This window comes from Prionailurus viverrinus, unplaced genomic scaffold, assembly GCF_022837055.1.
Source record: "Prionailurus viverrinus isolate Anna unplaced genomic scaffold, UM_Priviv_1.0 scaffold_35, whole genome shotgun sequence".
Lineage (NCBI taxonomy): Eukaryota > Metazoa > Chordata > Mammalia > Carnivora > Felidae > Prionailurus > Prionailurus viverrinus.
This window is the reverse complement of record NW_025927605.1, coordinates 6,833,458-6,849,117: the sequence shown is the minus strand read 5'-3', so window position 1 is coordinate 6,849,117 and position 15,660 is coordinate 6,833,458. Positions and strand designations below refer to the sequence as shown.

The window sequence follows — 15,660 nt, the reverse complement described above, 5'->3', positions numbered from 1 at the left end:
ATAAATAAACAGAGGAACGCAATTCTGGTAGAGATCAGAGGGTTCCACGATTGCTCAGCACGTCTACTCAGAGCTCCCGAGTTGGGCACAGGATCCAGTACATCCGCTCTCTTTGCTTGGTTTCCTGGCGGTGCAGTGCCCCGCATGGGAAGATGGCTTCGTTGGCTGGTGTCATGCAGACCCCTCCTGGGGAGAAGACTGTGCTGGGGGGACTGGGCAGCGGCTGGTATGACACCCCTCCTTCCTTCAGCAGTATCTTGACGTCTGGAGCCGGGAATCCCTTTACTCTCCTTGCGGGTTTGGTTGGACCTCTCAGACCATGACTGAGCTACGCCTGATAGCATGGGTCTCATCAGATTATTGTGGCTTATTGCCTACTGCACGTTGGTCGGCTTTTTTTTTTTTTTTTTTTTTTAAACCAAGGCCAATGTTTCCAAATCCATGCTCCTAAACTGGGACAAGAGTCCGCGTCACTGGCCCTGAGATCTGACCGGAGGCTCTGCAGCGTGCGTTTTTGGTTCGAAATCCCTGCACGGGAAGGTGTCTGGTCCAGACCATGTTCACGTCTCCGTTGGGTTTATCACCTCCGCGGGCCGCTTGCACGCGGCTCGTCAAAGCTCGATAGGCCCGGTGTTCGACTCCCCACATCCTGCTCCCTCTTCCTGTAAGGGGACTGACCTGACCCAGGCCTGGCTAGACAGGGTGGGTCACCACCGTCCAGCTCTTCGCCCTTCCTCATGGCCAGGGAGTTCCCAGGTCCCACTGGGAAAGGGCCTGCGGTCCGCAACCCCTCTCCAGGAATGTGCTCTCCCATGGGAAAGGACGAGGAAGCTTCCACCCTGAGCCCCCAAGAGAGGCTCAGACAGTCATAGGAGGGGGAAGAGAAGTCCCCTGTGCTATAAATACTTCTCAAATGTCTCTTGTAAATCTCCAGATGTGTCAGCCAGGCACAGGGAAGAGAGCCTGAATTAGAGCCGATTAGAGACCATATTCTCCCCGAGGAGGGCAAGCTTGCCTGTCAACCGGAGCCCCGCGCGGCCGCGGGGACCACCTCAGGAGGCGGCGGCGAGCTCTGGGAGGGACGGGCACCGTTTGCCCGTCGCGCCGGGAGCGCGGGGGTCGTCCCGGGTGTGCCCTCGTCCCCGAGGGTGGGGGTGGGGGCAGGGCGCGAGGACGACCCCAGACGTGGCAGAAGCCAACTGCCTGGGCCGGTGGGTGATTTATGAAGTGCTGAAAAGCATCTTCGAAGCTGTCATTTATCTTAGAGCTCTCAGCCTAAATAAACACAGAATCTGCCTAATTATAGTTACAGTGGAAACACAACACCCAAACGGCCTCGCCTGCCTCGGCTGCTGCCAGCCCCTGTCCTGCCCAGCTCCGCCCTGGTCCCGGCGCCCGGTCAGCACACAGCTGCACCCTAGCGGCCTGCCTCTCCCAGGCGCCCCGTCTCATCCTCCCTCCCGCTTCTCTCTCCTTCTCAGGCTCACTCAGGCTCACTCGTGTTCCCACCAGCGCACACCCCTGCAAAGAATTTGCCAAGAGCAGAGGCACCGTTCCTCCCGCCGGGTACCCACACCTGCTGCACCCATCCGGCGGCTGCAGGAGCCCGAGAGGACCCCTAGCCAGGATGTTCCCATGCTTTCCCTGGCCTGGGAGCTTCCTCGGGTTGTAGTCACCTTGATTCAGCCTGGCTCAGGGGACTCCTGCAAGGTCACAGGAACATTCTCTGGTTGACCAGGTCAGGAGAGGCAGAAGGGGAGGGGTCTTGGGTTTCAGGTAGGTAGAGAAAGGAGAAAATTCTTTTCCTGCCTTGGTGATTTTGTGTCCTTCCACGAGGGAGGGAAAGGCTCCTTTTGCTTGATGATTCTTCCTCTCCATTCCTTTTCCTGGACTTGAACTTGGAACTTCCCTTCCTCTTTTGCATGTGGGAGTCCTCCTGCCTTTGGAGACTCTCCTGCCTTGGACTTCAAAGCAGAGAGGCAGATACTTCAAAAGCAACCAGAACAGTGATATCACAGGATGGTTCTGGATGAAGTCCTTATCCATTGGGGTACCTTCTCCAGCTTGGTCTTTGTCCTGGGAGGTGGGGCTTAGGGCCAGGGCCGTGTTTGACCTAGAAAAGGAATAACAACCAAGGGGAATCATAGTCCCTTCCACTCTTCAGAAACCAGTTCTCTAAAAATGGGAATTTCGGAGGCACCTGGGTAGCTCAGTCAGTTAAGCATGTGACTTCGACTCAGGTCATGATCAGGTCATGATCAGGTCAGGTTTGTGGGTTCAAGCCCTGCATCTGAGGGCTTGAACTGTGCTGAGAGCTCAGAGCCTGGAGCCTGCTTCAGATTCTGTGTCTCCCTCGCTTTCTGCCCCTCCCCCTCTCATGCTCTGTCTCTCTCTCTCTCTCTCCCTCTCTCTCTCTCAAAACTAAATAAACATTAAAAAAATACTTAAAAATAAAAAATAAAAAAAAATAAAATAAACATGGGAATTTCAGAGCCCAAGGCAGTGCATCACCAGGGGCAGCTATAGATTTCATCCATGTGGTATTAACTTACACACGAGCACGCACATTACACTAGACATATAACTCACCCCTGATTTACTGCTGTCTTTCTGTGTGTGCAGGGTCTTGTTCTCAGAGACAAATTTGGGGATCTAATAACAAAGTAAAGGAAGGATTCCTCAAGGGCAGGTGTAATCTGAGTAGGCCCCCTGGAGGATGTGGGCTTTGGAAAAGAGGATAAATAAAGGGCTGCCGCCTATAGTTGGATGGGAAAGGAGAAGGGGCCTGGAGGAAAGTAAAGAGGAGAGCAAGCATGGAAGACAGAATGCGAAGAGGAAGTAACTCTTCTTTCTCGATAAGAGCACAGACCTGGGAAGTTTTAACCCTAACCTTGCTTCCCAGCCCAGCTGTGACTTGTTCTATCAGAGCGTTACGGACTGTAGTCGCCTGTGTTAGTTCCAACATTGAAACTGAGTCACGGCAGTCCATACCAAGGACCCGTGTAACTGCGAGAGGCTTAGGCAGCTGGCTTTAAGAGAGAGGCTCCAGGGGCGCCTGGGTGGCGCAGTCGGTTAGGCGTCCGACTTCAGCCAGGTCACGATCTCTCGGTCTGTGAGTTCAAGCCCCGCGTCGGGCTCTGGGCTGATGGCTCAGAGCCTGGAGCCTGTTTCCGATTCTGTGTCTCCCTCTCTCTCTGCCCCTCCCCTGTTCATGCTCTGTCTCTCTCTGTCCCAAAAATAAATAAACGTTGAAAAAAAAAAGAGAGAGGCTCCTGATTCAAGCTTTTTGATGCCAACAGCAGTCTCTCTGCCAGCCCGTGGGTACCTCTCCTCTCCAAAGAGCAGGATCCCCTTCCCCCAAATCCAGTCTGCTCAGCCAAGTCTTGGAATCCTGCTCAAAGGAGAAAGTCTGGGGCTTTTCCATAGTATTCGGAGGAGTGTAGCAAAGGAGAGATCCTTTTTTTTTTTTTTTTTTTTTTTTTTTTTTTTAACTGGTTATACCACTGCTTATCCATTAGAGTAAGATAAAAATACCTGTTCCCAGCCTGGCTCCCAGAGCGCCAATTCAAATGAATGAGGATGTAAAAGCTCCTGGTAAGAAAATCTCTCCCTAGGTAGTTCCAGATGAAAGAACAGCTCTTTAGCACTTCTAGTGAGTTAGACCATGAGGCCTCTCCTTATAGCTGGCTGGGGTAATCTCTGCATTCTTTTTTCTTTTTCTTTTTCTTTTCTTTTTTTTTTTAATAAGAGGGGAGCATAAAGCCTCAGAATAGTTGAATGAGTTTCCTGAAGTCACACAGTAAATCACTCTTAAAGGCTTGATTCTCTATGGGATCACAAATGAGTTTTAGGAATATTTGCTTTGCATTAACTCTTTGAAGGCAAGGCAGCAGGAAAGCACATTTTAAAAGGGCACCCTACAAACTGATGAGAAAACACAGTTTTAAATCTTTTTTTTTTTTAACATTTATTTTTGAGAGACAGAGAAGACAGAGCACAAGCAGGGGAGGAGCAGAGGGAGAGGGAAACACAGAATCCAAAGTAGGCTCCAGGCTCTGAGCTGTCAGCACAGAGCCCGACGCAGGGCTTGAACTCACCAACTTCAAGATTATGACCTGAGCTGAAGTCGGATGCTTAACTGACTGAGCCACTCAGGCAACGTGGTTTTAAATCTTTTTAAAAAAATTTTTTTAGTTTATTTATTTTGAGAGAGACAGAGACAGCGAGCAGGGGAGGGGCAGAGAGAGAGAAAATCCCAAGCAGGCTCTGTACTTTCAGTGTGGAGCCCGATGCAGGGCTCGAACTCACGAACCATGAGATCATGACCTGAGGCCAAACCAAGAGTTGGACGCTTAACTAACCGAGCCACCTGGGCGCCCCGAGAAAATTTTAATAGAAAGAGGAGAAAAACTCTCTCCTGACGTTCTGTTTTGCTGAGTCATTTTAGTTTTTGTGGGTCTCTCTGCCTTTCTCTCCTTTTCCCTCTCCCATTTTCCCCCTTTGCTTCAACTCTGCCTCTTCTTCCCTCCTTCTTAGCCAGCCCAGTCAGCAGTTTTGTCCCCAGGATACTTTGCTTTGCTTTTTTTTTTTGTTTTTTTCTTTTTTCTGCCAGCCTTTTCCTGCCAGCGGCCAAGGCCTCCCTTCCCTCCTGACTTCCTCAGTTGATCCTGTGCAGAAGCCGATAGCTTATCTCCATGCAGCAACAAGAAAGTGAGATAGTGGGCTCAGAAGCCAGCAACCCAGAGCATCCTGGGAAACGGCCTGGTGTTGTGAACTGTCCGGTCCCCCCCGGCCCCCGCCCCAAGCAGAGATCACCAGTAGACGCTTCTTCCCTCTCGTCCTGGTCTAGTCTGTGTTTCCAGAGTCAGATTAGGGCAGATGAGAGAACAGGTCCTGGGCGGCTGAGGGTATACCCCATCCCCTTGACTTTCAGACATCTTAACTTCAGAAGGAGTTCAAGCCCTGATTTTTTTTTTTTTTTTCCCTCTCATGTGCTGTGCAATATCTGAAAAGTCGTTCAGTCTCTCTGGGCACCAGTTTCTGCAAGCAGGTGGGATCCAACTGGAGCAGGCCCTTATGTATTTGACCCCAGGTTTGGAGCCCTGGCTGGTCCTAGCTGAGGAGTATAAGTACTTAATTGTCATTTCTAGTAACTTCTGGGGCACGTCCTCATACTTCTCCACTTCCTTCTCCTGTCATTCCATTCTGTACCCCAATGACCTGACATGGAAATTTTGTCCCGGGCAGGAATTATCTCACCTGGAGGGCCCGCCGTTTCAATGCTGAGAAACCCCCTGGGGTTGGAAGTACGTTACTCATCAGTTCTTTTTCAACCTTTATTTATTTTTGGGACAGAGAGAGACAGAGCATGAACGGGGGAGGGGCAGAGAGAGAGGGAGACACAGAATCGGAAACAGGCTCCAGGCTCTGAGCCATCAGCCCAGAGCCCGACGCGGGGCTCAAACTCGCCAACCGCGAGATCGTGACCTGGCTGAAGCCGGACGCTTAACCGACTGCGCCACCCAGGCGCCCCTACTCATCAGTTCTTAATCGAATAAATATGCAACTTTCCCTCTACCAGAAAAATACTTTCTGTTCCCAGCAGGCAATAAAACGTAGAGCGACTGCTTCTCTTTCTGCCTCTGTCTAGGTTGGCGGTTCTCGAGTGGGAATGATTTTGTGGCCCGCCCCCACCCAAGCACAGGAGATCTTTGGTATCGTTTGGAGGGTTTTCGGTTGTCACGATGGGGAGGGGGTTGCTACTGGCATCTAGCGGGTAGAGGCCGGGGATGACGATGTACTGGACGGCCCCCTACATCAAAGAATTCTCTGGCCCAGAATGTCAATAATATGAAGGCCGAGGAACCCTGGTCCAAGTCATCATTTAGCAAGGTGTTTGGTGAAGTTTCGGGGTTCACGGAGCGTGGAGAAGTGGCAAGAATTTGCTCTCAGAAGCCTCACGTATGTTAGATAGGTAGTGCCTCTGGGTCAGGAGACCTCCTATCTGAGAGGAGAGACCTAGTTCTTAAACCCATACTTGGGGAATTTACAGTCTAAAAAATCATATAGGAATATGATATATTACACCAATATTTATCCATTTAACATATATTTATTAAGCTCCTACTGTATGCCAGGTCCTATGGGTGGAGGCCCTAAATGAGTCCTCAATCTATGCACCTGCAAGGGAGTTTCCCTTCCTTTGGTCCTGTTTCTGGTCACCACTGTGGGCAAGTTTTGACCAATGTACTTGGGAACGGAAAGGACATTTCAGAAGGAAGGCAGTATAAATAGGTTCTAGGGAGCTGAGTAGTTAGTTACATTGGATGCACTGGGGGAAGTGCTTAGAAAAGTGGAAGCCAGGGGCGCCTGGGTGGCTCAGTCGGTTGAGCGTCCGACTTCAGCCAGGTCACGATCTCGCGGTCCGTGAGTTCGAGCCCCGCGTCAGGCTCTGGGCTGATGGCTCGGAGCCTGGAGCCTGTTTCCGATTCTGTGTCTCCCTCTCTCTCTGCCCCTCCCCCGTTCATGCTCTGTCTCTCTCTGTCCCAAAAATAAATAAAAAACGTTGAAAAAAAATTTTTTTTAAATAAAAAAAAAAGAAAAGTGGAAGCCAAACTGGGGGGGAGGAAAAAGGGCCTGGGCTCCAACATAAGAGCAGATAAGCCTCCTGGGTCAAGGAGGGAGCTTGACCAGAGTGGGGAGGCTGGTGAGAGGCGAGGCCTGGTCATTGCTGTGGGACTCGGGCCGGGTGATTGAAATTCTCGGAGTTGCGGGGCGCCTGGCTGCCTCGGTCCGTGGAGTATGTGACTCTTGATCTCAGGGTTGTGAGTGCGAGCCCCGCGTGGGGTGTCGAGATTACTTAAAAATGAAATCTTTAAAAAAAAAAAACCATCTGAGTTGCATGGGCCAACAGCATTGGAACTGGATGGCTCCGTTTTGCAATCCACCTCGGAGCTCATGGCATGTGTTGTGGGAGTATGGTAGGCAGAGAGAAACCATGGCAAGCCCAGGGCAGCCTGGAAATGCTCTGCGTATTTTCACACGCAGATCCATCTTACCTCCTTTTTTTTTTTTTTAAATTTTTTTAACGTTTATTTATTATTGAGAGACAGAGAGACACGGAGCATGAGCAGGGGAGGGGCTGAGAGATGGAGAGACACAGAATCTGAAGCAGGCTCCAGGCTCCGAGCTGTCAGCACAGACCCCGACACGGGGCTCGAACTCACAAACCGTGAGATTATGACCTGAGCCGAAGTCAGACGCTTAACCGACTGAGCCGCCCAGGCGCCCCATCCTTTTTTTTTTTTTAATGTTTATTTATTTTGAGAGAGAGAGAGACAGAGTGGGAGCAGGGGAGGAGCAGAGACAGAGGGAGACACAGAATCCAAAGCAGGTTCCAGGCTCTGAGCTGTCATCATAGAGCCCGGCGCGGGGCTCGAACTCACAAACTGTGAGATCATGGCCTGGGCCGAAGTTGGCCGCTTAACCGACTGAGCCACCCAGGCGCCCCCACCTTTACCTACCTTGCACAATGGAATTCCCTTGCCAAGGGTGAAGGAAAACGAAGGGCCCCAGAAAGCGGGAGCTCTCGTCAGCATTGGCATGAGCGGCAGTCGGCCAGATACCTGATTCTCCATTGTTCTGCCAGGAACTTTAGAGATGTGAGCGGATTCCTTTTCTCACGTAGTAGGCTGCAGACGGAGGAGGGTTTTTTATAGGAAATATTACATGCATTCATTCATTCCACCAACATTTATTGGGTGCTTACAATGTATAGAAATTATTCTATTCATTATTCATTCATTCGCTTACAGTCGTATATTGAACACCTGCTGTATATGTGTGGCACCATGCTACACGCTTAGGGGACAGAAACAAAACACAGCCCTTTTCTCAAGAGTTCATGGTGGGGGGGGGGTGGCGGGCAACCATTTCTTAAATTCCTACCATGTACCGAGCCTCAAGCCAAGAGCTTTATGTACATGGTTTTTGCAATACTCAAACGAAAGGCCCCCAAAGTTTAAGCCAATCAGATAGCAGTTAAATTTAAAATAGAAAAAATGTAAAATAGAATTACCCTGTGAAGCAGCAATTCCACTTGTGGGTATATACCCAAGAGAACTGAAAAGCACGCCCTTGCGCACGGCAGCATTATTAAAGGTGCAGGCAACGTAGGTGCACATCGACAGATCAAGTGAATAAACAGAATGTGGTGTGTGCATCCACGGAGTCTCACTCAGCCTTAAAAAGGAAATTCTGCATTTCCCGTGCTACAACTCCGATGAACCTTAAGGACATGATGCTAGGTGAAATAAGCCAGTCACAAAAAGACCAATTCTGTGCGGTTGCCCTTATGTGAGATACCCAAAGTCATCGAGTTCATAAGAGACGGAAGTGGAATGATGGCTGCCGGGGGTTGGGGGGAGGGCAGAGTGGGGGGTCGGTGGTTTCATGGGTATAGAGTTTCGGTTTTTCTTTTTTAAAAAAATTTTTTTTCAACGTTTATTTATTTTTGGGACAGAGAGAGACAGAGCATGAACGGGGGAGGGGCAGAGAGAGAGGGAGACACAGAATCGGAAACAGGCTCCAGGCTCCGAGCCATCAGCCCAGAGCCCGACGCGGGGCTCAAACTCGCCGACCGCGAGATCGTGACCTGGCTGAAGCCGGACGCTTAACCGACTGCGCCACCCAGGCGCCCCGAGTTTCGGTTTTTCAAGGTGAAAAGAGTCCCGGAGATTGGCTGCGCAGCAACGCGAATGTACTGACCTGCACCCTTAAAAATGATGAAGACGGTGAATTTTGTTATGCACGTTTTACCGCAGTTAAAAATAATTTTTGAAGTTTAACCCATATACCCTAGGTCTGATTCTAAGGTCCCACTCTTTTCCACTGCAAAAACAACTATCAGGTAGGAGGGAAAGGAATGCATCATTCGAAGAGTCCAGACGAGGAATAATTTATTAGCATGTCGATCTTTGCATCCAAAGATGACTGCCTTACTATTCTGGAGGGCGCATTTGGGGCCAGAAAGACAAGTACTAGCCACGAGCCCCACTCCGAGTCAAGATTTAAGATCTTTTTTTTTTTTTAATTCTTTTTTAATGTTTATTCAGTTTTGAGAGAGAGAGAGAGAGAGAGAGCACGGGGGGGGGCGGGGGCGGGAGGGAAAGAGAGAGAGGGAGACACAGAATCCGAAGCAGGCTCCAGGCTCCCCACTGTCAGCACAGAGCCTGACGCGGGTCTTGAACTCACGGACCGTGAGATCATGACCTGAGCCGAAGTCAGACGCTTAACCGACTGAGCCACTGAGGCACCCCAAGATTTAACAACAATTAGAGTCTGATGCAGTTAAAGATGCAGACTTCCCTAGGTCTTTCTTTAGGAAGATTTTTGCCCCAGTCTTCCATTTCACCCAACCCCTTTCTGCCGGCTCATGCTGCTTTGCGGGGGCTCAGGGCTGAGAGCAGAGGTCACTCCGGGGGGGGGGGGGAACCAAGTATTCCGGAGGCAGAGTTGTGGGAGGGGTCAGCTGGCAAACCCGGGAAGCAGGCGAGGTGTGGCTTTCAGGCCTTGGGCTCTCCTTGTCTGCAGCTGGCGCAGGGCTGAGGCTGGAGCCTGGAGATCTAGCTTCTGCTACTGACTTGCCATGAGACGCCGGGAAAGATGGTCTCCTTCTCTGGGCCTTGGTTTCCCCAGCTGCGGCATGAAGGGTTTGTTCTAACATGAGTTCTGAGGCTCCTCCTCTGGCCTTGGCCTTGCAGGAGATTTGAACCTTTGGACCCCTTGACTCTATTGGTTCTCCTTCTCTCTCACACCTTCTGTTTCAGCAAAACTGTTCTGGACAGGCTCTGATAAATCCATCAGGGCAGAGACACATTTTCTCCCAAGGGTATTTGCATTGCTGTTGGCATCCAGATGAGAGAGACTGAGGCTCTAACTTGGGCTCTCTTTTGATTGGAAGGAGCAGGGCAGACATGGTGGGGTGGAGGGATTCACCCCAAGCTGCCAACTGGCAAAGCAGGGCCTGGCCCAGGGCTCAGTCCTTGGGTGCAGATCTTGGCCCACCTCTCCCAGTGTGGCACAGACGTGAACCCACCATGCCGCCTCTTCTTCTGCCAGGGACTCTGCGCGGGTGCTGGCAGCCCCCTTGTCCCCGGAGAAGTGAGTTCCAGCTCGGATACCGATGAGGTCATCGAGATCCCCCGGTCTGAGCTGGAATTTGGCAGGATGGCTCATGGGGCAGCTGTTTGCGGTTTCTCTTTTCCTCTGAAGGAAAGTCTGAGCAGATGATCTCCTAGGTGCTGCCTGTTTCCATGTGAGGGAGAAGCAGGATGTGGCTCCAGATCAGTGGAACGGGAGGGGGGTTGGCAAGGAGAGTCTGGGGCGACACGTAAGCGACATATTTTGTGAGATGAAAGATCCCAGCTTCTTTCAGTAACTTCTTCAACTCTGCTTTTGTTCTTGGGAAACCTCATTTCGTCCCCTAATATTTATTCATGAGGACTTTGTGTTTTTGGAGACTTTGAGGAGCAGCTGCTTTGGGTCTGAGGGAATTCACTCCACTGCGAAGACAGCTTTTCATCTACTCAATGCAGCCAGGCTCCTCATCAAGAAACATCAGCTCCTTGGGGTGCTGGGGCCTCCAACTCCAGGAGGATTAATGTGCAGTTGTGGAGGGCTCCCGACATGCTCTGCTCTTGGCCAGCCGGGCCCTGGGTCCTGGGGACAGGGCAGGGGCGGCTTCGGGGACACAGAGGAGGCCACGTGCTAGGACAGACATCCCTGCCTGGGGACCTCACAGAGCCTCTTAGGCCAGCAAAGCACTATAGCGGAGGCTCCAAGAGCTGGGAGTTCCAGACAGTTTCGTCTTTCAGAGGCTTGTGTCTTGAAGGAGAAACCAGAGACTTCTACCCACCAGAACACAAATGCAACGTGACATGCAAACAAATGCCCGGTGGGGAGGGCCGGGCTGGTTCAGTCACGCAGAGGGGAGCTAGGACTAGAAAAAGACTTGCACAGGGTGGTTTTGACTGGGGGAGTCAGGAATTCTAGAATGTCAACCTTGGGAGGGATTTTAAGTTCTGGTCTAACCCTCTTATTTTCCAGATGGAAAAATTGTGGGAAATGACACGTCTAAAGTCTGCATTGAAGATGAAATTCAAACATACATTTTCTGGCCCTGGTCCAGTGCACTTTCCTCTACAGTTGATCTGTAAATGTCTGTTTTTTTCCAACATTTTAGGGCTTCATGTGTCACTAACCCTATGACTTCCCAGCCTGCTCCTTCTCTAGCCCTTTTTGTTCTGAGCTCCCACTCATCCTTCCCCTTAAACAGTTCACTGCTTGCTTTCTTTCCCTTTTTACTGGTAATGCAGGATTTTATTTATTCTGTCCATTAATAACTACATTCGAGAACATTTATAATATTAATGGAACTTAATCTAAGAGAAGTTCAACTTACTTTTTCTTACGTTCCGGTATCGATAGTCAAAATGATCATGGTCAAAATTATTACGTCAAAAACTTATGATGGGGCTTCTGGGTGGCGCAGTCGGTTAAGCGTCCGACTTCAGCCAGGTCACGATCTCGCGGTCCGTGAGTTCGAGCCCCGCGTCAGGCTCTGGGCTGATGGCTCAGAGCCTGGAGCCTGTTTCCGATTCTGTGTCTCCCCCTCTCTCTGACCCTACCCCGTTCATGCTCTGTCTCTCTCTGTCCCAAAAATAAAAAATAAACGTTGAAAAAAAAATTAAAAAAAAAAGTTAAAAAAAAAAACTTATGATAGGCGCTTGGGGTTAGTCTATATACAATTTCTTTTTTGGCATAAAGTTCTTGGGCTGCAAGAAAGAACATTTGGTTTGTTTCACTCGTAGGAATGTCTCTTAGTGCTGGGATGGCCTCTTTTTGGAATTTCTTCTGCTGTTGATTTTTTAGCATAGTTATCTGTGATTGTATGAATGGAATTGAGTGGAGAGGACTCATCATGTTTATTCCAAATAAGGGTACATAATTGATTACTAGACTAATGAGGAGGTAGGCAGGCAAGGCCTCTGCCCAATGTTGAGGCCAAGAGGTACAGCCTAAGGAGTTTAGCCAAGATTCAAGACTAAAGTCAAATTGGGAGCTTAAAAAAAGAGCAAAGCCATTAGTCACTCTTACTGGCAATGGTGAAGGTGAATTTCCCACCATTTTCCCTGTGGCTTAGACGATCTTGGTCCTTGAAGTGCCCGCTCAGGCCCCTCCCAACAACTCAGCTACGTCAGCACACTGCTGTCTTTTTTTAATGCCCGCCTGCGTAACTCAGCTCTGTCACAAGCCTCTGTAATGCTCGGGGGTGCTAAATGTAATGCTCCAAGTTGCATGTGAATGGGAGAGTCCTGGCAGGAGGCATTGACCTTCTATAAGATGTAGGGAAATCGGGACAGTACTGAGTTCTTCCCGAGGCTCTGGACCGGTGCCTCTAATGTCCACTGTCAGCCCTTCAACCTGACATCCAGTGCCATACTCCAGGGCTTTTACCTGGCCCCACTACCTGGTTACCTTCTCTCCACCTTCCACCCCACCTTCCACCCCCACCTCATTCCAGGACCGGAAGCTTTTTGTTTCCGTTTTAGTAATCTCTACCTCCAACGTGGGGCTAGAACTCACGACCTTAAGATCAAGAGTCGTATGCTCTACTGGCTGAACCAGGAGGTGCCCCAAGGACGGAGACTTTTTTTTTTTTATGTTTTTGAGAGAGAGAGACAGAGATAGAGCGTGAGAGGGGGAGGGGCAGAGAGAGAGGGAGACAGACTCTGAAGTGGGCTTCAGGCTCTGAGCTACCAGCACAGAGCCCAATGCGGGACTTGAACTCACAAACCTCGAGATCATGACCTGAGCAGAAGTCAGATGCTTAACCGATTGAGCCACTCAGGCGGGCCCCAAGGACCAGAACTTTTAAAAGTGTTTGTGATTAAGGGATGCCTGGCTGGCTCAGTCGGTGGAGCATGCAACTCTTGATTTAGGGGTTGTGATTTCGAGCCCCACGTGAGGTCGGGAGATTACTTAAAAACAAACAAACAAAAAATCTTTTTAAAAAAATTTAATTTACTTATTTATTTTTAAAATGTTTTTAGGGGCGCCTGGGTGGCGCAGTCGGTTAAGCGTCCGACTTCAGCCAGGTCACGATCTCGCGGTCCGGGAGTTCGAGCCCCGCGTCAGGCTCTGGGCTGATGGCTCAGAGCCTGGAGCCTGTTTCCGATTCTGTGTCTCCCTCTCTCTCTGCCCCTCCCCCGTTCATGCTCTGTCTCTCTCTGTCCCCCCCCCAAAAAATAAAATAAACGCTGAAAAAAAAAAAAAGATAAAGTAGGGGAGCAGATTTAAACTTCTTCTTAATTTAAAAGAATATTAGGGGAAAAAAAAGAAAATTGCACCTAAGTAGCATCACGTTGAGGATTTACTTCCCCCCAAATCACACACACACACACACACACACACACGATTTTTTTAAATTACCCTTCTCTACCAGTGTCCTCTGAGGTATATTGATAAGCAGCTAAGGGCTAAACTGAGTCTGAATTTCATCTCCTTTAATACCCTGTCATCTGGGGAAAGGGGCTGATGAGCGGTGCTATACTGGGTCAGGAGAAATAGAGGACCTGCATAATCCAGAAAGGTCTGAACAATTTCGTGTTGATTGTGAAGAAAAACCAAGGGAAAAAGCAGTAGGATCAGACTCTGGCCTCACTCTTCTCATCCTAGCAAACCTTTCCCATCTGGCTGTTAGGGTTGAGCTCCGATTGGGTTTGATTTATAATTAGGGTCCAGGAGAGGATTAGGGTTAGGGTTGGGGTTTCAGTTAGGATTAGATTCTGAGTTTGGGTATACGTTTAGTTTAGAGTTAGGGGTGGGACATTAGGTTAAAGTTATATTTAAAGTTAGGGTCTGGGACACCTGGTTGATTCAGTCAGTAGATAGCGTGTGACTCTTGACCTCGGGGTTGTAAGTTTGAGCCCCATGATGGGTGTAGAGATTGCCTTTAGAAAATAAAAATAAGGGTGCCTGGGTGACTCAGCTGATTGAGTATCTGACTTCGGCTCGGTCATGAAGTTACAGTTTGTGAGTTTGAGCCCCATATGGGGCTTGCTGCTGTCAGTGTGGAGCCCGCTTGGGATCCCCTGTAGCCCCCTCTGTCTGCCCCATCCCTGCTTGTTCTCTCTCTCTTTCTCTCAAAAATAAATTAAAAAACATAAAGAAAAAATAAAATAGGGGCACCTATTTTTGGCCCAGTCGGTTAAGCGTCCGACTTCAGCTCAGGTCATGATCTCACGGTTCGTGGGTTCAAGCCCCGCATTGGGCTTTGTGTTGACAGCTCAGAGCCTGGAGCCTGCTTCGGATTCTGTGTCTCCCTCTCTCTCTGCCCGTCCCCAGCGTGTGCTCTGTCTCTCAAAAATAAATAAAAACATTTCTAAAAAATTAAAAATAAATAAAAATAAAGCAAGGATCAGTATTCATTTAATTTAGAATTAGGGTTAGGTCAAGGTTAGGGCAATGTTTCTCAGTCCAGGCACTACAGCCATTTGAAGCTGGGTAATTCCATCATGGGGGCCACCCTGTCATTTTTAGGATATTTAGAAGCAACCCTGGCCTCTACCCACTAGATTCTTATTGTATCTACATCCTAGGAACCAAAAATATCTCCGGACATCGTCAAATGCTTCCTTGGGCGTGGAGGTTGGGGTGGCAACAGTGGGAGTCTCCCTTGGTTGAGAACCCCTGAGTTAACATCAGGGTTAGGGTTAATGTTAGGATTATGGTCTGGAGTCAGGTTGTTTTAGATTTTAGAGTTGGGTTTGTGTTTAGATTGGGGTTAGTTGAGAGGGTTGGGAAGATGTTTAGATTTAGGGTCAGGAGTGAGGTGAAGGCTCAGGTTCAGGTTCAGGTTCAGGCGAGGATTTGTACGTTGGTTATGTTTAGGGTTAGCACCTTGCTACAGATGCATTGTGGAAATATCATATCATGAATTTAGTGTCTTTCCTCTGGCATTATTGGCATTATTGGGAAGTGGCTGTATTTCTTGGGGAACAGAATACAAGGAGATGCCCCACACCGGGAAGCTCCCCGTAGAACCCCGCTGTGTCTGTGGAGAGTGACTTCTTAAGAGCCTTCGTGTCTAAGGAAGGTCACTATTTGGGGTTGTTCCTCATCTCTATGTGTGCTGGAAACAGCCCATATGTCCACCTGCACCAGCCTATATACTCTGTGCCGAGACTCCATTTACATTTTATTGCATACGTCATTTGCGTAGTGCAGACACAAAGACCTTCATGCCTAAGGTCAGGAAACCAATATATATGGCAGGGCTCCCCTTCTGCCACATTGTCACAGGTAGGAGGAAGCCCACCTGAAGGCAAGGGTTTCAAGAACAGCACAGCAGGATGACTCAAGGACCCGAGCAATGGGAAGATCTCGGAGCTGGAAGCCAGGACACAGATTATTCACCCCTTTGTTGTTCTACTGTGTGTGGAATCACGGGCAAGTTCATCGCCCTGCCTTAGTTTGCCCTTGTGTAGAATAGCCAGAATGGAACTCACCTGAAACCCTCCATCCCTCTCCAATTCAACCGAGGGTGAGGTTCATTTCAACAAGCTCTTGAGTTGTTTGGGAGGGAAGGTGCGGCGTCGG

General features: G+C 49.5%; 1 pseudogene; it reads right to left on the bottom strand.

Annotated features, from left to right (window-relative positions):
* Positions 1-67: 67 nt before the first annotated feature.
* On the bottom strand, positions 68-12,186 carry LOC125158695 (phosphatidylinositol N-acetylglucosaminyltransferase subunit P-like; annotated as a pseudogene).
* Positions 12,187-15,660: the final 3,474 nt, after the last annotated feature.